The following is a 21,980-nucleotide window of genomic DNA, read 5'->3' as shown; positions in this document are numbered from 1 at the left end:
GATTTACAAGGGTAAAAGAAAGTATTTGTAAATGAACAAGGATTTGAGTGAAGACTGATTACTTATCAATGGTTGTGGATGCCGAAAGACAATGGAGTAATGTCTTCAAAAATTTGGGGAAGAAAACTGATTGATTTTTTTAAAGATTTATTGATTTATTTGAGAGAGAGAAAATGAACGAGGGGGAGGGGCAGAGTGAGAGGAAGAAGCAGACTCCCCGCTGAGGAGGGAGCGGGTTGTGGGGCTCCATCCCAGGACCTCAAGATCATGACCTGAGCCTAAGGCACATGCTTAACCATCTGAGCCACCTAGGTGCCCTGAGGGGGGAAAAATTAAGGTTCTTACCTAGTCGAACTATCACTCAGAAGTGATAGTGAAACAAAGAAAGTTCTAGATATATAAGGACTCAAAGTTTGTCTCCTTTAGAATGAGTCCCTAAAACATCAGTAGAAGGCATGATGGTAAGGTGAGCTCTCCCTCCAAAATATGTCTGTCTGAGGGCAGAATGTGTAGAGTAACACTCAATCTAATATGGCTGAAGTTGGAAATAAAATTTTCAACCAACAGTACTACAGGATCTGTGTGAAGAAAGATTATGGAGGCTGAGTAAAAGTGTGGGACAAAGAAAACCACATCAGTTCAGCTCTTCAGAGCCTCTGTCTCTTCTCTGAAACTCATTAAAGCCATGGGCCACTGTCCCCACCCTCAGGCCTGGAGAAGTAGCTCAGAGTTCTTGCATAGGGAGACTGGCTGGAAGAACAGAGAGCAAGGTAGGTCCTTCTAAAGACAATGACTTTATTTGGAGAGACTAAAGGGAAGATCAAGCCTTGAAGGCACTTTTAAAAATAATGGAGATTTTGGTGGTAGACAACTAAGAGGAGGCGAGTTCTTGAGAGCAACATGCTAAATCACAGATCAGCTGTATGTTTAACAGGGATACAAGGAAAAATAGAACCGGGAAAACACCTCCTGTGAGTGGGACAAAAGACTGGCCTCAAAGATTATCTCTGTAAAGAAGCTTAAATCTAATTGATTCACACTGCAGAGCAATTTGTTCCTCAAGGTATCCTTGAAACACTAGAGCAATCAATTGACAATTAGTGGAGCCTAAAAACTGGGTTTGATACCAACAGTGAAAGACTAAAATAAATTTATAATCTGTACTATAGAATACACTAGAATTTTCCCGGATGTGTGTAGTCATTAGGAGCAAAATTAGGAGAGAGGAGGAAAAAAGAAAGTGATGGCACAAAAAGTAACATCACAAAAATTTAAGTTGCATGTAACTAGATTGTGGAACATTTTACAATAAAGAATTATATAAATAAATTTATGCCATGAAATTTTAGAACCTCGATATTTTTATTTTTTTTTTTATTTTTTTTTTATTTTTTTTTTTTCTTTTTGATATTTTTATTTTTTATTTTTTTAATTAAACTTTTGTTTTATTGGGTCTCAAAATTCTGTGACAGATTTTTGGTCAAGTGGTTTCCATTAAAAAGTACTGATTTTAAAACTAATAACTTAAAACTGCCACACACGCACACACACACACACACACACACACACACACAAAAACCCAAATGGTCCACAAAACAGTCTCCATTACTTCTGAAGGTTTTACGATGCGTTGTCATCATTAACCAGACTTTTACTATTCAACTTCAATGGCCCATTGACACGGTCCTGAGACCGTTCTTCCACCACCGATGGAGACTGGGGTGGCAGGTGTCGGGGATGATATTCATTCCGCCTTCGGAGCTTTCTGGGCAGACCTGGTGACTTGGCCAGCCCCAGCTGCCTTCTTGTCCACTGCTTTGATGACATCCGCGCAACCGTCTGTCTCATGTCGCGAACAGCAAAACAGCCCAGAGGAGGACGGTCAGAGAAGCTCTCGACACACGTAGGTTTGCCAGGAACCACATCACCAATGGCAGCAGCCCCAGATTTCAGGAACTTGGGACCATCTTCCAGCTTTTTTCCAGAATGATGATCTGTCTTCTCCTTCAGCTCAGCAAACCTGCCAGCGCTGTGAGCTGCGTGACCATCAGCACAGGTGCCTGTCCAGCACCGACCTGGCCCGGATGGCTCAGGATAATCCCCTGAGCCAGGAAGCCGCTGCTTCCATGGGTGGGTCATTGCTGCTGTCACCAGCCACATTGCCACGACGAACATCTCTGACAGATGCGCTCTTGACCTTGAAGCCCACGTTGTCCCCAGGAAGAGCCTCACTTCATGGTGCATTTCCGCAGACTTTCCTTCAGTTGTAACATTGACCGGAGCAAAGGTGACCCCCGTGCCAGGTTAAGAGCACCAGTCTCTGCTCGGCCCACAGGGCCAGCACCGACACCCCCGATGCTGTAGACGTGCTGGAGAGGCAGGTGCGAGGGCCTGTCAGGCAGACGAGTCGGCAGGACGCAAGCCCGGGCTCCAGCAGTGTGGCCCGCGGGCTCCCGTCTTTACGGGGGACTTTCCGTCCCTGGAACCAAGGCCTGTGAGCGCTTGGCTCCAGCACGTGGTCCCCATTCCAACCAGAAACTGGCACAAATGCTCCTGTGTCGGGTCGCAGCCAATTTTCGGAATGTAGGTGCTGACTTCCTTAACGATTTCCTTGGATCTCTCCTGGCTGTAGGGTGGCTCCGTGGAATCCTTCTGTTAACACCAACAATTAGTTGTTTTACACCCAGTGTGTAAGCCAGAAGGGCACGCTCACGGGTCTGCCCATCCTTGCATAGTAGGTCCTCAGTAAACATCCGTCCAGGGAAGGCATGCACAAATGGAGGGATGGGTCCCTTACCACAGCTTATCCCTAGTAGGACGGAGCTAATACAGACCCAGGAATCCAGGGCCACCAAACTCCGGAGTTATCCATGTCAAACTGCTCTCTATTGAGGAGAACACCATGAGGCTCAGAAAGGGTGACGATGGCCCAAAGCCATGCACATTGGTGACAGACAGGACTCAAGCCTAGGGTTCCTGACTCTTGACCTTGGACCAGTTTCACTCTCCAACGCAAGAGATGTTTGAAGCTGCTCTAAAAAAAAAAAAAAAAAAAAAAAAAAAAAAAAAAAAAAAAAAAAAAAAAAAAAAACCTGCTTGGAGACACCTGCTTCAAATTCACCAACACCAGCAGCGACGGTCAGGCCGGCACAGTCAGCCTGAGATGTGCCTGGAATCATGTTTTTGATAAAGTCTGTGTGTCCTGGGGCATCAATGATGGTCACATAATACTGCTGGTCTCGAATTTCCACAGGGAGATATCGATGGTGATACCACGTTCACGTTCAGCTTTCAGTTTATCCAAGGCCCAGGCACACTTGAAGGAGCCTTTTCCATCTCAGCAGCCTCCTTTTCAAATTTTCCGATAGTTCTTTTGTCGATCCCACCACATTTGTCGATCAGATGGCCAGTAGTGGTAGACTTGCCTGAATCTATGTGTCCAATGACGACGATGTTGATGTGAGTCTTTTCCTGTCCCATTTTTGGTTTAGGTTTAGCGGTTGTTTTCATGACACCTGTGTTCTGGTGGCAAAACTGTTGCAGGAAAAAAAAAAAAAGCAGTATTTTTAAACCTAAGGGGAAAACATGACCAAAACTAACCTAAGAAGTAGGAAATCTGATTATTAAGTATAAAATAAGTCGAAAGACTAGGGTTCTTCATATTTAAAAAATAAAAGTAATAAGCTCTGAGATAATTTCTGTTAATTCTTTGTAAAATATATTATTGTGCCTTATACAAACTGATTTGTGGGAAAAGAAGAAAGGGAAAGGAGAAGGGGAGAGGAAATTTTAAAACTCAGAAACAAACACATATGTATGTATGTATGAAATAAAGGTGTCAAACTTTGAAAGAAATAGCAATCCAATACATAGTATTAGAACAATTGGCTTCCTATTTTGGAAGAAAAAAAATCCAATTAGGTTCCTACCTCATACCATACATAAAAATTAATTATAGATGGAAGTAATAATAATAATAAAATGAATTTTTGGAGATTTTAATGGAAAAACATTTCCATGAATTTCAACCAGGTAAAGCTTTCTTAGAAAAGATACAAACACAAATGAAAAATCAACAACAACAACAAAATGACACAATTCAATGCATCAGATTTGTTTGTTTGTTTGTTTGTTTGTTTGTTTGAGAGAGAAAAAAAAGAATCACCGTTGAGCATGGAGCCTTATGCTAGGCTCAGTCTCACAACCCTGAGATCATGACCTAGGCTGAAATCAAGTCAGAAACTCAGTCAATTGAGCCACCCAGAGGCCCCGAACAAATCAAATTTTTAAAACCTATAAACAAGGTGCCCATTAAAGTTAAAATAAGGGATCCCTGGGTGGCGTAGCGCTTTGGAGCCTGCCTTTGGCCCAGGGTGCGATCCTGGAGATCCGGGATCGAATCCCACGTCGGGCTCCCGGTGCATGGAGCCTGCTTCTCTCTCTGCCTATGTCTCTGCCTCTCTCTCTCTCTCTCTGTGTGTGTGACTATCATAAATAAATAAAAATTAAAAAAAATAAAGTTAAAATAAAATATAAAGCATTATATTGGGACAAAAAATCTTCATTATATCCAGTATATGTAAATACATATTTATTATGTAAACCTAAGGTCTCACATATTTATCACTGAACCAGCCTACTAGGACAGAAGCATAGAAATGGTAGAAAATGGTTTTCCCAGTAAAACATGTCTATTGTCCAGGGGACATGATGTTACAGCGGTAACCTACAGACATACGGTAGGAGCAAGGGACATCGTATAGCACATATACATGTGCCATATCATGTGCGATTACTTGTAGGCCCAGCTTGGCTCTCTCCCATGTCTCCTCTTGAGGTTGTCTCTGGTAGTGTTACCAGCTTCCATCCAAATGCACCAGGGAATGCACAGTTTCTACTTTTATTTCTTGGCCAGGAATTGCATGACCCTGAAAGTCTTATGAGAAGACAACACAGTGGGTGGGGCCAGTGAGCTTGAGACCGCAGGTCTTGGGAAGCCACCCTGGATCCAATGGTGACAGAAACTTACCATGGTAAGGAACAGTCTCATATAAATAAATCTTTTTAAATGATTATGAAAAATACAAAAACCTAATTTTAAAAGGGGTGATTTATAAAAGATGTTTAAATAGTCAGTAAATATGAAAAATTTCTCAATGTCACTAATAATCAGGTAAATGCCAACTCAAAATGAGATACTTTTTCACACATCAGATTGGCAAAGAATAAAGTCTGATGATATTAATGTTGGCAAGGATGTAGGAAAGCATATACTTGTAAACACTGCTGAAAGAGATGTGCTTCATGGCAGTCACTCCAGAAGGTAATTTGAAAATGCTAATAAATCTGAAAATGTGCCTATCATATGGTGTAGACATCTCATTTTTCAAGTGACTAAAGAGAAATCTGCTGGTATAATCAGAAATGTTTACTGCAGTTTGTTTTAATAGTGAATAACTAAAAATAGTGAAAGTGTTCCCCAGTAGAGGAATAGATAAATAGAATGGTGTGCATGTATACAGCAGATGACACTTGAATACTGTAGACTTATAGGTATTGATGTGAACCTTCTTTATAAAAATGTATTCACCTAAAATAATATAATCATGGGACTCTGCTTCTGACCAAGATATAGGAACAGGGTGTTTTCCTTGCCTGAAACAACTGGAAAACACACACACACACAATATATGAAAAAGCAATTTACATTCACTAGACTCAGCAACTCTCCCTTGAGACATAAGAAACAAATAAGGTGAGCACTTTGATTATCCCATCTGATTGGCTTGAGGGTTTCAAGGCTGTGTCATGAGATGGGGGTCACCCTGGTAAAGCACACAGGACTTTCTGAGCTGAGGAGAATGAGCCTTAAGTCTGGGAAGACCATAGTGGCTGAAGTTCACAGGACACAGTATCGCTAAGAGGCTGCAGAGAGAGAGACTCAGATGGCGGGGGGGGGGGGGGGGGGGGGTGGCACTTTTGAGTACTCAGGGTGCATATATATAAGGAAACTTATACAAAGAAAGAATCACCTAAAAGGAATGGAGATAACAGTGCCCAGCACCTACATAGAGCCAGGAATAGTGCCTATTTCTATTATCCAAACCGGAAAAACCCAAGATCCACAGGCCTTTGGGTGGAATACATAGAAAATATATGTAGTTGAACATACCTCTAGCCAGACTGATTAGGGAAAACAAATAGAAAACACAAATTGCCAGTATCAAGAATGAGAGAGTTGATGTAATTACAAATTCTAACATGTTAAAAGGATAATAAAGGAATATGATGAAAAATGTATGCCAATAAATTTAACAAGTTAGATGAAGTGAACCAATTTTTTTGAAAGACACGAAGTACCAAGGCTCACTCAAGAAGAAAGCTAGAGGGGCACCTGGGTGGCTCAGTGGTTGAGCATCTGCCTTCAGCTCAGGTCATTATCCCATGGTCCTGGGATCGAGTCCCACATCAGGCTCCCTGCAAGGAGCTGGTTTCCCCCCTGCCTATGTCTCTGCCTCTCTCTGTGTGTCTCCCATGAATAAATAAATAAAATCTTTTAAAAAAGAAAAAAAGAAGAAAGCTAGAACCTAAATAGCCCTATATCCATCAAAGGAATTACATTTATAAAGTTCATCCCACAAAGAAATCTCAATGCCCAAATGGCTTCACTGGTGAATTTTACCTAGCATTTAAAGAAGTATTGGGGCAGCCCCGGTGGCCCAGCGGTTTAGCGCCACCTTCAGCCTGGGGTGTGATCTTGGAGACCCTGGATCGAGTCCCATGTCAGGCTCCCTGCATGGAGCCTGCTTCTCCCTCTGCCTGTGTCTCTGCCTCTCTCTCTCTCTCTCTGTCTCTCTCTCTCTCTGTCTGTCATGAATAAATAAATAAAATTAAAAAAAAAATAAAGAAGTATTACCAGTTCTATACCAACTCTTCCAGAAAATTGAAAAAGAAGGAACACTTCCCAACTGGCCAGCATTACTCTGATACTAAAACTAGACAAAGATTACAAGAATAGAAAACTATAGACTGCTATCTCTTGTGAATATAGGTGCAAATATTCTGACCAAAACTTTTGCAAATTTAATATATTAAAAGAATAATGCATCATGACCAAATGAAGTCTACCACAGGAATGCAAGATTGGTCTAACTTTCAAAAAGAGCAACCCATGTAATTCACCATTTTAACAAACTAAAACCAACCAAACAAAAATAATAATATATTTTTTTAAAGATCTTATCTATTTATTCATGAGAGACACAGAGAGAGAGAGAGGCAGAGACACAGGTAGAGGGAGAAGCAGGCTCCATGCAGGGAGCCCGACATGAGACTCCATCCTGGGTCTCCAAGATCACACCCCAGGCTGAAGGTGGCACTAAACCGCTGAGCCACTGGGGCTGCCCAAAAATAATAATTTTTAAAAATCTCAATAGCCCCAGAAATCACAGTTGACCAAATCCATCATTCGTCCCACAAAAACTCTCAGCAAAGTGAGAAAGAGACTTATTCAACCTAATAAATAGCATTTATGAAAACCTTCCAGCTAACATCATACTTCACAGTAAAAGAATGAATACTTTCCCCCGAAGATCAAGAACAAGACAAAGACTGCCCTCTGACCACTTCAATCTAACATTCTACTGGAGGTTCTATCCAGTGTAATCAGGTAAGGAAAGTGATAGAGTGTATCCAGGTTGGGAAGGAAGAAGTAAAATGGTCTTTATTTTCAGACAACATGATTATCTGAAAATCCTGTGGAATCTACAAAACAACTGCTAGAATTTGTGAGTCAGGTTGGCAAGTTTGCAAGATATAGGGTCAGTATAATAATAGTAATTATATAATAATTATATAATAATCATTAATACCTATGTGCTTACCCCTTCCCAAGAAGTAAAATATTACCAGTAACTTGCATCTAGTATGTGCTTCTTATTCCATCCCTATGTTTTAAAAGCCTCTCAATGCTTTATGTGTAGTTTATATGCAGGAGCATATAAATGTAGACAAAGGAATGAGAAAAAGATTAGAAGATTAGGAGAATACACAGTAGTCTAGCAAGGGGATAAGAATGAGGATTAAGTTTGAGTTATACTTTACCTATATCTACAGTTCTAATATTTTAAAGGACAATAAAGTGCAAACTTAGAAAAAACACTTGAAGTAAATATGCCAAGTGTTTATATTTGTTAAATCTGAGTGGTGGCATTATGGGGGGTTCTTTTTTTTTCTTCCTACTTTCTGTGTTATTACTTTGTTTTTGATATATCTTTCTATGTTACTTCTCTGTGTTGTTTAAATTTCCAGAAACAAAAAGGAGGTGATTTTTATATAACATCATAAATGAGAAGTTCTGATGTACAGTGGTCTGAAGGAGTAATAAAAGACCTTTCATGTTATCATATGTGGAGGTATTAGGGATCTATTAGAAAACAAATTCACTGCCCATTATAACTGGTAGGATATATGTCGATTTCTAACTTGCATCTTTCAAGTATTTTATTTATGACCAATTTGTTTGTTTGTCTTACTTCATACTGTTGTAGTAGAACAAGTCATGCCAAAATTCTGTGGCACAAAACAACAGTCATTATTATAACTCACAGCTCTGGTTTGCTGGGAGATTGATTCCTGGGCTAGGTTGAGCTGACCTCAGATTGATTAATTTGTGTCTCTATAAGTTGACTGGCTTATTTATGTGTCTGTGAGTCTGCTGGGTCTCTCCTCTGCTCTGGGGTTGAGTGATGCACTGTCACTGTTCCTTGCGTGTCTCCTTAACCTGGGACCAGCACACAGGCCCAGATGTGAGTTTATAGTGATTGCGGGGTTGCCAAAGGGCAAGTGGAAAGATGCAAGACCTTTTGGGGAGAGGTTTTGAACTAGCATATTGTCATTTCTGCCTTATTCTGTTGGACTGATTGATTTCTACAGCCAGGCTCAGATTCTAAGCATGGAAAATAGACTCCATCTCTTAAATAAAGAGACTGCAAAGTCATGTGTTAAGGAGTTTGAATACAGGGGGAATAGGGATAAAGAATTAGGGCCTTTAATGCAGTATATACATTTCATGACTTAATATATACTTATATATATAAACATAAAACAAATTTTTATGAAGGATTTTTTTATTATGTGTCTTGCTCTTTGATTTATGCCATGCTATGTCATGCTATGCTATTTCTTAAAAAAAAAATGCTGATGGGTACTGAATTGTTTCAGGACTCATTAATGGGTCACAGACCACAGTTTAAAAAATACTGTCATCAGTGGGAGAGACTGTATTGTGTGAATGGAAGTTTCAGTTCCTGGATTCCAGAGGGAAGGCTTTTACAGGAGGATCTTCACTTGCATAAAGACAGCAGGAAGCAGAGTAGCAAACACAAAGCAGTTTATAAGGACAGTACACTCTCAATGGGAGGATGGGCAGACCCAGACTTGGCAACCACCCGAGGCCACAGGGGTCCTTTCCTTTTATGTGGGCAGGGCCTTGGGTCACAGACAGTGTAGTCTCTAATGGAAGCTGCTTCCAGTCATCTAACAGGCTCCTGCCACAGGTTGGGAAGGGGAGTGTTTGATGCTGCAAGGTTTGTACTGGAAATGTCATGGCAGCTTTCCCCCCTGGTGGGGGGGGGGGGAATAAAACCACAATACAAATTGCATTTAGGAATTTCCTTCCGGGCAGAGGTGAGAGAGGAGAGCACGGGTTCTGCTCTGAGGTCTTGGAAGCCACAAGGCTAAGATGTTGAGGGGCCTGGGAAGCCACAAAGTCAGGATGATGTGGTCCCAGGCTTCTAAGGTGTGATGTTGTGCTTCTAATGTGTAACCTATTTATCACCATCCTTGCTTCTAGCTCCTAAGTATCAATACCATGTAATAATATAGCACATGCAGGTACGATAACTTTCTCTTCTTCCACTTTTTTTTTTTTTTGTCCAGAATAACGTGTGAGTGATTCTGGCATATCCTGAGCATGAATTGGGTAATTTCTAGATGCCAGGCAATGTGCTAGGCATTTTATATGCATCATTTCATTTACTTCTCTAGCCATTTTTATGAAGTTGTTATTATTCTAGATATATAGGTAAAGAAACTGGGACTGAAATTGAAATAGGCATTTCTTCAAGGTTACCCAGGTTTTAACTGTACAGCCTGAGATTTAAACCTGAATCTTAGATGTTGGCCAAGGAACAGAGGAGGCTAGACAAGCATTTAAACTTTGCCATGACTAGTATTTTTGTCATGGATAATCCTAAATATATAGATTAGTAAAATAGTAATTTGATACATATACAACCTGCCAACTTTAATATTTTCTTTATCAACATTTGTCTAGCAACAAGCTTTCTAGAGCAGTACTTGTCTAGTAGAAATCTAGACAAGATCCCTAGTTTTATGTGGTAGATAAAGAAGAAAGGCAGTTTATCTAATTCGCATATGTGGAGGCTTCATTCTTTTCTTTTTTTTTTTCATTATTTTCTTTTAAGAAGCAAAGCACTGTTAAATTGTCTTCCCAACATACTTTAAACATGATAGATTAAAGACAGTTATCTATGCTTGAGATTCTGGTAGTTGTAGATCTGGTTTAATTCTTTTTTTTTTTTTTAAGATTTTATTTATTTATTCGTGAGAGACACAGAGAGAGAGAGAGAGAGAGAGGGAGGTAGAGACACAGGCAGAGGGAGAAGCAGGCTCCATGCAGGGAGCATGACATGGGACTTGATCCCAGGTCTCCAGGATCTGGCCCTGGGCTGAAGGCAGCGCTAAACCACTGAGCCACCCAGGCTGCCCTGGTTTAATTCTAAAAACATTTCAGTTGTTTGGTGACCAATTATCTAGACCAACCGCTGTATCCTTAAACATCTGTTAGCCTACCCCCTCCCAATTGTTATTGACTTTTTCATTAATATCTTTAAAAAGTTCATTTGAAGTAGTAAAAAACTCAAGCTTCATCTATTTGGACTCTCCTTCTAGCTTCCCTGAGGTTGTGTAAGGACCCAGACATGGTGGGGCACTTAGTTCTCACTATTATGTTCCTTAACTGTCTTCCAACGAACTATCCTTCATCTCATCTGGTCCTCAGCCAACTGTCTACACATGCACTGGCCCTTGTGTTTCCAGTGGCTTATCACTCTGCAACGGGAAACTCTTTTTTTTGTTTGTTTAAGACTTTATTTATTCATGAGAGACACAGAAAGAGAAAGAGAGAGAGGCAGAGACACAGGCAAAGGGAGAAGCAGGCTCCCTGTGAGGAGCCTGATGCGGGACTCAATCCCAGGACGCTGGGATCACAACCTGAACCAAAGGCAGACACTCAACCACTGAGCCACCCAGGCATCCCTGCAGTGGTAAACTCTTAACTAAGTGTCTAAGGCATCTGCCTAGGCTCTTCTTAGATCCATTTAATTATTTGGAGCCATGACACCTTCTGAACCTCCACCCAGACCATGAGGAAAAGATGCCTTTGTTTTTGAACATCCCAAACCAATACTGGATTTTTTGCCAACTCTCCAAGACACAGCCCAAGGCACATTGACTGGCAACCTCTCCCTGGGAACCTCTCAAGTCTTAAGCTCTCACCACCTCTTCCAACTGTCCTGACTTTATATTTAGCCCTTTTTCTAGCTTGAGTCCCTCTATCTTTCCTAAGTGTTAGTCTTTTGAAATCCAAGAGCCAGAGAGGAATTCCTTCTTCTCTCTTCTCTTTCCTGTCTGTATCACTTCTCTGAGTCTGTAAGCACAGATGGTCTCAGCCACAGCTTGACTGCTTCAAGGAGGTGTGTGGCATTAAGCTCTGATGGCTGCTTTTTGTAAACCAAGTGCCTAATAAGCTAGGCCTAAGAGTTTTGATTGCCAAGGCATACACTTCAAAGAGGCATCCATTTCAAAGATGGCTATCTCCAGTAAACACCTCTCCAGCTACTAGATAAAGAGCCAGGCTGGCCCTCCCTGCCAGAGATCTTGGTTGGTTTTGATAACTGAGCACTTGGGCTGCTTTGTGTTTTCTCTTCCTGCGCTTTAAATTTCCACCCTAACCCACAATGAAAGCAGAATCCCAGGCCTGTATATCTCTCCTTATGGGTGACTTCACTGTGTGCCCATGGTGTGCTGTCATATAAATAATAAACTTTTCCTTTTTCTTGAAGTTTCCTGATGGTTATTGCTGACAATGTCTTACAGTCATAATAAAAGCCACAAGGGCTGGTCCAGCCACAAAATTGGTTACCAATAGGCTGACACCAGCCCACAATAAGGCAGGAGAAGGGAAGGTCTAGGACTATAGACAAAGGGAATTACAGGGATTATCCAAAAATGATTTGTGTTTCCTGAATATCAGGTCTCTTTTGTATGCATTATTGAGACTATCTGGCCTTTAGGAGCCACATCCTGAAAGAAAAGGAATTGGACTCCCTAGTTTTCAAATTTGACTCTGGGGAACCTAAGGGGCTGTTAGCTGGCTGTAGAGCACCACCCCCCAACCCCATCTCTTTGCAACTAGTACATTTCTCCTTGCTTTGATAATGTTACATATTGAGCTTGGTAAACATTTTTCCCTTAAAGAAAGGGGTTAAAAATGTTTGAAATCCATTCCATTTGGCTTTAATACTCTGTGTATATAGCATAGTGGTTAGTAATATAGCCCCCTGCCCATTACCCCCACTGACCTTCAACCTCTACTCATGCCCCAGATGCACCAATGTCTATTTGAAGGGAACAAGGTTTGGTTGATGAGAGGAAAAAAAGAGAAGTGTGCATCCAGCTTCTACAAGTTCACTGGATTTTGGAGAGAAAAGATTCAAGGCAGAAGCTGAGGGAACTACTCAAGAGTGATCCTGTAAATTTCTGAGAACAAAGGGATTCCATACTCCTAAATGATCAAATATGGCAAAGAGCAGGATCCTGCTAGCCCTCAGTTCTGTGAGAAACCTGGCATTGTTCTGGCACCCCAAGGATTAGAGGCTTTGTTAGATATCCAGAGATTGTCCTTGGTATGGACAATATATTCTAATGATACGCATCACAGCCAAATAAATACCCGATAGGAACCAAAGAAGCCAGAGAAAAAGAAAATATGCTCTGTAGTCATTGCCACTGACTCACTAGTTTATAAATAACTTTTTGAAGGTTCCTAGAAATTACAGGGGGGCTTTGGGAGGAAGACACTGAAGTACTCTTACTAGTATTGTAGGTTCTATTTAGCTAGGATACAGTTAGCCATCATATGACTCTCAAAGCAAATAATGCTGAAGAAAGCTTTTCTAATCTAGAAAGAAACGTATACATTCATACAAATTCCACTGCAATTACTCTTGTTATTTATGTAGTAGGACAACTTCCATCGGCAGGAGTGATCCACCTGAATAAGCATTTCCATGGTGTTACTTTTATATCTGAACAAGAGTTCTGGTTTTGTTCCCAGCCTCACCTCTGACTCATCATTGTGAAACTAAGAAATCATTTAGCCTCTCAGCACCTCAAAATCTCTCTTCTGTGAATGAGGATAATGGGTAAACCTTCTCTTGCTTCACTGAATTGTTGTGAAGTTTAATTAGATAATGTTTGCACAGCCCTTTGAACTCTACTAATTAAATTGATGTGTAAATATGGTGCTTCCTTTTATCAGGATGCCTTGACTGAGCCGTTTCATAAGGACTTAAAGATGACCACGATAGGAGGATTCATAAGGAAGGGATTTTTTTTTAGTTCATGTGAACTCAATTCTGAGTTTGTCAAATAGGCATCTGAAAATATTCAGTTTGAATTCTAATTAATAGGAGTAAGGATATAGCCTCAAACTTGCTCAAGGGATAATGGTCACACCTTCATATCAGGGTAAACTTAGCACCTAGGCTATACTATTGTGCTCTGTGTGTGCTTTAGGTATTGGTGTTGTTGGTTTTTTTTTAAAGATTTTTTAAAGATTTTATCTATTCATGAGCAACACAGAGAGAGAGGCAGAGACATAGGCAGAGGGAGAAGCAGTCTCCCCACAGGGATCCCCCAGGACCCTGGGATCACAACCTGAGCCAAAGGTGAACACTCAACCATTGAGCCACCGAGGTGCCCCCCTTTTAAAGATTTTATTTAGTTATTTGAGAAAGCGCAAGAGTACAAGTGGGGGGAGGGGCAGAAGTACATGCAGATGCCTCACAGAGCAAGACGCCCTGAGATCATGACCTGAACTGGAGTCAGATGCTTAACTGACTGAGGCATCTAGGTGCCCCTTATTGGCATTGTTTTTAAGGTGTTATGTTTATTCATTATATTTTACTAAGAAAACACTGGTGATTTATTTCATATTTGTCATATAAGGAATCACCCAATAACAGATTTGTAGTCATCTAATAAGAAAGTCATAACTTTTGAAGTAGCATGATTCAGTGTAGCTCACCCATGGGTTAGTCTACTTATCAATGAAAGAGATTTTCACCTACAATAGAGAAATCCTAGATAAATCAGAAATCTGCTTACTAAATTTTCTAATGAGAATAGTTCACCATAAAATAATTATCCCAATTATTTCTGAAAATCTGTATTAATAATAGGTCTTTTTTTTCTCTCAGAAATAAATTCATAGATGGATTAATTAGCTTGGGGAAAAAAACATAAGTCTTCCTCTATAAACTGGCCTTGGGCTTTACTGTGTAATTATATTTGTAAGCTAGAATTTTTTAATGATGATATCATAAGTATGTAGCAATTAAATTTCATATATTACTGAATATCCCAGTATATAGAATTGAAATGTTTTATCAGGAATTTAGACAATTGAGAGTTTTGAAAACTATTAAATATCAAGATGGGAGTTCATAACAGCAAATGCTTCTGTAAGATCTAATACCTACTTTATTATACATAAGTAATGTTTCTTCTGTTGTATGTACTTCTGGAATATATTCGCTGATGGACCAGCTTAATATAAAAGTACTTTGAACTGTTAGAAACTTCAGATTCCACTTCTGATTCATATCTTCTGAAATGGATTATCTGTCCTGAGTCCTCATCTGAATGAAAGAGTAGAATTCCAGGAATTCTTTAGGCCCTGGCTGAGGACTTGTGAGAAGTGTGGTGTGAAGTGCCTTAGTAAACTCCAGGCATAGCAGGCCCAGCTAGGTACAGTGTTGATATTTTCAGAAGAAGGCAAATAAGTTTTGATTATTATGATCTAAAGGGACACTAAAGAAAACAAAATACAAATCTAAAACCACAATATATTGCCTCAGGAAGTTCAAAGACAATAGAATTTGAGTTTGCTACTATAGGAAACAGGGAATTGATATTCCATTTATGGCTCTAAAATTCTGAGTGAAAATACATCCTTACCCACTGGGGTTTTTAACTAGGAGGATGAATGTTTTAAGAATCAGTTCTCTATTAGTTTTACTCTAACTTGAGCTTATTTTGGAAAATAAACCTTTCTAGATTTTGGAAAATCTTTAACACTGGCTTTCAGCTCAGAATAAGACTGGATCTTAAAACCAAAGCAGTTTTCCTTGCACTCTGGAGGTTTCTGGCCAGCCAGGAGAGAAAGGAACAAGTCAGAAGAAAATGGCAGAAATAGCTGAAGAATAATAGGATGAAGGCTAGGATTGTACTGAGATTTGGAGGAATCTAGAAGAGACACAATTTTAGGTTTTTATCTTTTGTTTGCCGTGGCCAAGACATCTTTTAAGGGAACAGTTTTGGATTCTGAATACCTTTGGAAAATTCCTCAAAAACAGTAAAAAACACAGACCACTGATGTGTGGAATTCTGTTCCTTTACGCTGTAACATAAGTCTCCAACAAACACTTGTTCACCTCAAAAGTTCTTCAAGATGGCTATTATAATTCTAAATTATTCTTGGTGGAATAATGCCATCTAGAAAGGTAATCATAAGAATTTGGGAATTGGTATAAACATATGTAAGAAGCAGGAGTCTATATCAGAGGGAATAAGAGTGTTGGTACTGAGGCAAATCCAGGAGAGTCTGGGACTGGTGAGTTGAAAGTGCTGCTTGTATACCTTGTGCCTCACGCCACCCCCTCCGCCCCCTTGTCTAATGGCTGGCCTGTCTCCAGCTACAAACCTGACCAATTTGTGGCTCTCCCCAGACAGAAAGGTTTGGGGAGATTTCACAGACAAAACAAGGCTCTTGTTTTATGAAGAAAGTTCTCATAAAATTTTACTTAGTGACCTGAGGCATAGTTTTTCCACAGAATTTTCTAAAGTTCAGAAGATACTCTCTGAATTTCTCAATTCCTAGGGCCAGTTTGAAGAATGGATTTATCCAGGTTACTCACATATCCTCCCTGTGAACTTCTCCTATATAGATACACAACAAAAATGACAGGGACATAGACAAATTTCATTCTAAGTAATGACTGATCTCTGCTAAGGATAAAAGATTTTTAAATGATCAGGTAATCAAAGATTCCTAAAGAGGGTTCCTTATTCATAGAAGACAAAATAAATTCAGCATTTGGGGAGCTTTAATAAAAGAAACCAAAGTTCAGACTCAAAACAAGACTGACCTCATCATTCCAGTCAGAGAGACCAATAGCTCAGCAAGAGGCTCTAGGGGCCACAGAGGCACCCATGGTTTCTGAGTTGAGATCTTGAGTCATGGCCAAGAGTGATTATTGATGAGATCTTCATGGGTCCCCAATATTGTTGAGTACTGGCTCTCCCTAAATACCCAAACAATCCATTAATAAAACAATCTGAGCTTATGGTTATAGAAGCATGGGAAAACACTGTCTTAGCAGTCTTCTAGGAAGAGTGCTGTCCTGGAGCTTCCTAAAATCATCCAGCCTGTGAAGGTTGATTCTGAGCATCTCTTTCTATGTTCAGTTGATGTCATTTGCCATAGAACAGTATTTATACCACAGAAATCATAAAATTCCACAAATCAGGGATGCCCCCTCAGCCCCCAAAAGCCAGTTTGCCTTAGTAGTGTCTTGGGGTATAGAAGCAAATTTGGGATTCTTAGATGTTGAAATTTGTTTTAAGGCAAATCTTTTAATGTGGAGGCTTGCTTAGAATTAGGTAAGGATCATAATATAAAAGGCTAGGATTGGTGGGTAAACAAGGAGAGGATTTTGAAGCAAGGATTTTCGAGAGTCTTGGAGAACAAATAGTCATTTGATACTATCTACTGAAAAGTCAAACAATTGGATGTTAATTAAAATGAGTTTTTAAATAACTTCTCAAGACAGTGAAATTATTTGCAACTTCTGTCCTTCAGAGCAAGAGTTTCCTGGAATAATAAAGTCATCTTGATGAAGATAGTGGAATAATAAAGTCGTATTAATGTATACAGTAAGCTATGTGGGTGTGGATAGTTTCGGTTCTCACCTACAATGCTTGAGTCTTCAAATTATGTAAGAATTAAGGATAGGTTTCCATGGAATGATCACAGCAAAAATAAATTAATAAATCAATCAATAAAAATAAAGCTCATAGGAAATAGTTATTTGAACTTTAAGAAAAGTTCATTTGCAACTTTAACAAAATGTAAAAAAAAAAACCCCAAAAAACAGAAAACAACACTAATAGCATTTAAAACCTATTGGTGTTAAATATTCACCAAATATTTATTTATTTATTTATTTTTAAGATTTTATTTATTTATTCATGAGAGACAGAGAGAGAGAGGCAGAGACATAGGCAGAGGGAGAAGCAGGCTCCATGCAAGGGGCCTGATGTGGGACTCAATCCCGGGTCTCCAGGATCGCGCCCTGAGCCAAAGGCAGGCACTAAGCCGCTGAGCTACCCAGGAGTCCCTTTTACCAAATATTTAAATAGTTTTTAATTCTATACCACTGTAACTCAAGTGATAAGAATTTAAATATATTGCATTTGTATACTTGGGGAGCTAAATATATCATGTCTAAGAAATCTCTTTTCAGTGCCTTTAAAAATATAATTAATGAACTCCGTGGTCCTGGAGTCCCACATCGGGCTCCCTGCACGGAGCCTGCTTCTCTCTCTGCCTCTCTCTCTGTGTCTTTCATGAATAAATAAAATATTTTAAAAAATAATAAAATAAAATAAAATAAATAAAATAAAATAAAATAAAAATAAATCCTAGAAATGGGAGTGCCTGGTTGGCTCAGTTAGTTAAGTATCTGCCTTTAGCTCAGGTCATGATCCCAGGGTCCTGGGATTGAGCCCTGCATTGGGCTTCCTGCTTAGTGAGGAGTCTGAGTCTACCTCTGCCCCTCTCTTTTGCTCGTGCTCTCTCTCTGGCACTCTGTCTCAGATAAATAAATAAAATCTTTTTTTAAAATATCGTAGAAATGGAAGGCATTATAACCTTCCCAGATTAATTCCTTCTTTATGTGATTGTGAATATCCCTAGTGAGGAATAAGGGCAGTATATACTTTCTTTGTGGAGCATTTTTTTATCCTTTTTTTTTTTTTTTTTATGGTAGTCACACAGAGAGAGAGAGAGAGAGAGGCAGAGACACAGGCAGAGGGAGAAGCAGGTTCCATGCACCGGGAGCCCGACGTGGCATTCGATCCCGGGTCTCCAGGATCGCGCCCTAGGCCAAAGGCAGGTGTCAAACCGCTGCGCCACCCAGGGATCCCCATAAAAAAATTTTAAAATGGCATCAACAAATACTTTTCATGGAAGACCTCAATAGACCTTTTTACAGATGCATTGATCACCATTTTGTGGAAAACGTTATTTAACTATCCATGACTATAACAATAGTAGCTTTTGTGCAACCCATGGCTTTCCACCAAGTTAATAAGGGTTTAGTGAAAAATTTTGTCAAATTTGATGCTGTAATTAAGAAATCAGGGATGCATTAAAAAAAAGAAAGAAAGAAATCAGGGCAGCGCAGGTGGCTCAGCGGTTTAGCGCCTGCCTTTGGCCCAGGGCGTGATCCTGGAGTCCCGGGATCAAGTCCCACGTCGGGCTCCCTGCATGGAGCCTGCTTCTCCCTCTGCCTGTGTCTCTGCCTCTCTCTTTGTGTGTCTCTCATGAATAAATAAATAAAATCTTTTAAAAAATCATCTGTAGTTTTCTGAACAGAAATGATGATCACTGCATTTAATTATAATAGCAAAATATTAAAAAGTTCAGAACTATGTAACTTATGGTAATTCATATAATAAATTATTTCATGTGGGTTTTAAATGTCAAATAATTGATAAAATGGGAAAATGCTCACAATTTAATTTTAATGACAAAATGGTAGGGTACACAAACGCAATATTAGCAAAGTTATAGGTATTTTATATATGACATATAAATATTTTGAAATCCTAGAAACACAATAAAAATATGCTTACTGGGAAGCCTGGGTAGCTCAGTGGTTTAGCGCCACCTTCGGCCCAGGGCATGATCCTGGAGACCTGGGTTGGAGTCCCACGTCGGGCTCCCTGCAGGGAGTCTGCTTCTCCCTCTGCCTGTGTCTCTACTTCTCTGTCTCTCTGTTTCTCATGAATAAATAAATAAAATCTTTAAAAAAATATATACTTACTGTCTTTGAATGGCATGATTATAGTGATTTTTTTTTTTCATCTTAAACCTACATATTTTCTAGATTTTCTACAATGGGTATATGTGATGTCATCCTCGGAAAAAAAAAATAAACATGTATTTAAGGTTTTTCCGGGATCCCTGGGTGGCGCAGTGGTTTGGCACTTGCCTTTGGCCCAGGGCGCGATCCTGGAGACCTGGGATCGAATCCCACATCAGGCTCCCGGTGCATGGAGCCTGTTTCTCCCTCTGCCTATGTCTCTGCCTCTCTCTCTGTCTCTCTGTGACTATCATAAATAAATTTAAAAATTTAAAAAAAAAAAAGAGTCTTTAAGGTTTTTCCATTTTGTAATCTTCCTGAGAATTAAAATCAAACACACATTTCCCTCCATTTTGTAAATTGTGCATTTATTATTGCCAGTCTGATATTCACTGAGAAAATGTAATGAACAACTACAATTGGGAGGGAAATTTGGATCTTTCTCAGAAGCATAGTAGCTGAATTTTAATAACTATTTCATCAACATTTTCATCTTAAAAGGAGTTCCTGAAATTATAATCAATGTATGTTTCCTTTTTTTTTTTTTTAAAGAAAAGTTTTCCTTTTATTAACCATTTATAAAACTTCCATCCAGATCACTATGGCTTAAAAAAAGATCACTAATCTTTCAGAGCTCTTTAGTACCTAAGAGCAATGGATAAAATCCATACAGCAGTTCAGAAAAGTTCATTTCACCATTAGTTCAGAACATCTAATTCACTAAGCTTAGATTATTTAAAAAGAATGATTAGAAATTAAGCATCACAAATAAGATTTTTTATTTGTCACCATTAAAAGTCTGAGTTTTAAAGAGATTCTTGGACTGGTGACTCCTATCTATCAGCTCATTCAACTATAGCACCTATCTCATCCCCAGTAGCAGAACTACTGCCATCATCATGAAGCTCCATGAGCTTTCCTATTTCAAACTTGGGCTTCTTCAGCATTTTTACTTTTCTGACAAAGAAAGACATCTTGGAGTGAATAAGTAGACTGACAAGGTATTTCTGTATCTTTTCTGACGCTATCTGGAATCAATTTTTTGGCCATTTCTTTCAGGTCATTTGCCTGCATCTCTTAGGTCATGATTTTGCACCATCTTTTTCTGAGTTTGGCCACCTCTTGGTGCTGAACATAGCAGGTCTTCTGAATCTGATCATTGTGTTTTTTATAAAACCAACACAGAACAGACAAAGCAAATAATCATGAGTAGTCTTAACATCAACATGAGTCTGCCACTTTTTGACCATGGAGCACATATTGTCATGGGTAATGAAATGATCCACACCATGGAAATTAGGCAGTTTCTGCCCTGAACATCCTCAGTAATTAGCTTGAATTTTCTAAACGCAATTTCATTGTTCAACAGATCAGCAAAGCTCACTTTGAAAACACTGCCCTTGAGGCCATCAGATCCTGTTTTGGCTCTTTGAATAACTAATGTTTTTCCAAAATTTATTGTATTGAACGTAGCTGGTGCTTTTATATCATACCAATCTTTCTTCGAAAATGGATCAACCATTTACTTCTTGGCTCCCTTTTCACTGCCTTCCATAAGGTGCTTATTCTTGCCAACTGCCATGGCGCTGCTCAGAGAGCCAAAAGGCTATGTTTTCTTTTTCTGTTGGATGCCAAAAAGAAACAGGATTTCTGACTATCTTTAGAAAAATACTCAATATATATACTAGAACTGATTTAAAAGGAAAAAGTTCTATGGGCTAGTATAGGAAAGCTAGAGAAAAAACATTTCAAACATCAATGCCTCATTGGTTATATTATTATGTGGTTGAGGAACCTATCAAATAGCTACATCTACTTTAGTACTGACCATTTCTTTATAGCCTTTAAATTCTTGTACTAAAACTCTTATGACAACAAGGTGACATTTAAGCCATCCGGAATGCTTAAATGGATAGTTTAAATGTAGAAGAAAGCTTCTGACGACACAACATGTGTCCTTTTCTTGCAAGGGATGCAGAATGTGAAAATGAGTAAGTCACCTCCTAGACACGGTAGTGGTAAAGATGGCCACAATCTTTGATTTTCCTCTCACTGAAAAGTGAAATCTCTGCCACTACTTAGCTGATAAAATATAACAGAGGTGGTATAACAGAGCTTCCAGGTTCCAGCCTTAAGTGACTGGCAACTTCTGCTCCGTGTTTCTTGGAGCACTCTTTCTTGGAAGTCAGCTGCCAGGAAGCCCAAGCCACAGGAGAGGCCACACCTACTTACTCCAGTTGATAGTCCCAGCTGAGCTCCAAGCATGTGCGGCAACTGCAGGCATGTGAGTGAGCCGTCTTGGATAGTCAGCCCAGTCACATCTTAGGATAACTCCAGCCTCAGCCACTGTCGGATTCCAAGTAGATGAAAGACCCCAAGGAAGATCCATCCAACTGAGCTCAGTCAACCCACAGAACTATGAAATGTAATAACGAAGTGTTGTTTAAGACACTAAGTTTGGGGATG

At 39.6% G+C, this 21,980-nt stretch overlaps 1 protein-coding gene across 15 annotated transcripts in view; it reads left to right on the top strand.

Moving 5' to 3' along the window:
- The window catches only part of MTHFD2L (methylenetetrahydrofolate dehydrogenase (NADP+ dependent) 2 like), a 130,719-nt gene that overhangs the window by 79,503 nt on the left and 29,236 nt on the right, over positions 1-21,980 (top strand). For 2 of the 15 annotated variants that reach the window (XR_011999862.1, XR_011999865.1), the window contains 2 exons: positions 4,916-5,033; positions 7,547-7,664. The exons of the other annotated variants lie outside the window; for them this stretch is intronic. The gene's annotated coding sequence lies outside the window, so the exon portion shown is untranslated. Of the gene's footprint in view, positions 1-4,915; positions 5,034-7,546; positions 7,665-21,980 lie in introns of those variants that run through there. 15 annotated transcript variants of the gene reach the window in all.

Source organism: Vulpes vulpes, chromosome 2, assembly GCF_048418805.1.
Source record: "Vulpes vulpes isolate BD-2025 chromosome 2, VulVul3, whole genome shotgun sequence".
NCBI classification, from domain to species: Eukaryota; Metazoa; Chordata; class Mammalia; order Carnivora; family Canidae; genus Vulpes; species Vulpes vulpes.
The sequence above is the reverse complement of the archived record's forward strand: the minus strand, read 5'-3'. Positions and strand labels throughout refer to the sequence as shown.